Raw genomic sequence first — 1,568 nt, forward strand, 5'->3', positions numbered from 1 at the left:
GTATCATATGACCTCACTGATATGAGGAATTCTTAATCTCAGGAAACAAACTGAGGGTTGCTGGAGTGGTGGGGGGTGGGAGGAATGGGGTGGCTGGGTGATAGACACTGGGGAGGGTATGTGCTATGGTGAGCGCTGTGAATTGTGCAAGACTGTTGAATCACAGATCTGTACCTCTGAAACAAAAAATGCAATATATGTTAAGGAAAAAAAAAAGAAGATAGCTGGAGGGGAAGAATGAAGGGGAGTAAGTTGGAGGGGGAGAGGAACCATGAGAGACGATGGACTCTGAAAAACAAACTGAGGGTTCTAGGGGAGGAGGGTGGGGGGATGGGTGAGCCTGGTGATGGGTATTAAAGAGGGCACATTTTGCTTGGAGCACTGGGTGTTGTGCACAAACAATGAATCATGGAACACTACGTCAAAAACTAATGATGTAATGTATGGTGATTAACATAAAAATTAAAAAATTAAAAAAAAACCTTAAATATGGATTGGCTAGCAGATTTCTTTAATTATTTAGAGTGTATTATTATCTGGTGTCTCCAACCTGGGAGTTGGCTCCTTGGTAAGCGGGAACTTTCCATATGTTTCATTTTTTCCTCATTCATTCATCCAACAAAACTTGATGCAATTTCCTGTGCTAGGAAGATTATCTATTGCCTTTAAAGAGCCTATAGAATCCCAAAAGTAAAATTATAAAAACAAAAACTCTCTTCTGCAAATTTCTAGACACATGATGTCTGCTCCATGGGGATAAAAACAGAATCACGTAATATTAAGGGTGAAAAAAAACCTTCAAAATCATTAAATACACCATCTCTCAGCACACCATCCCACTTTCCCAACCACAATTTATTCATACATGCAAAACATGCCCCATGACTTTTCCAAGGCCACACTTCTGATTTGTTATTTGCTTTCCACAAATTTCATGAACCTATATTAAAGAATTAAAAGGTTTCCATCTTTGGAATTCCGGAAAGCAGCCCGAAGCTTTCATAATTTCTGCTCTGGTCAAGAGCCCTCTGGTACTCCTTCTCATGAGTCTACGTTGTTCCCTTCCCCTCCATCTTCTGCATGAGCTTGTCTTGCTTTGTGTTCAAGGCCACACCACTGCTTTTCCCCCTTTTCATGTATTCCTTGCTTTCAGAGTAGTCTGGTTACAGAGCTGGCCCAGAATTTTAATTATACACATCACATCATGGTCATCAGCACTAGGAATGCCTCCAAGGGAGGATGTTTTGCAGATTACCTCTGGGAAGTCAGGATCCCCCTGCCAGAATGTTCTATTCTCTTCCCCATCACCCCTTAGATATAAAATTGTTCACCCCATTCTCCTCTTCCTTGCATAGAGCAGAAAAATCCCTCCATCTTCCTACAATTCATGTCATTAAGGGGAGGGTATTATTCAAACATGGGACATTCATTTGACCATCAAAAAGGGAAGTGGTAATCACATAGCAGGGTCAGAAAAAGTAGGAATCTAAGTAAGATTTTCAAGATCCTTTCAGACTGCTTCTTACACATTTCTCATCACCCATTAATCTCCCACTCTACCATCCCCA

Source organism: Callorhinus ursinus, unplaced genomic scaffold, assembly GCF_003265705.2.
Source record: "Callorhinus ursinus isolate GAN/ISIS: 27379988/994484 unplaced genomic scaffold, GSC_fseal_2.0 scaffold20, whole genome shotgun sequence".
NCBI classification, from domain to species: domain Eukaryota; kingdom Metazoa; phylum Chordata; class Mammalia; order Carnivora; family Otariidae; genus Callorhinus; species Callorhinus ursinus.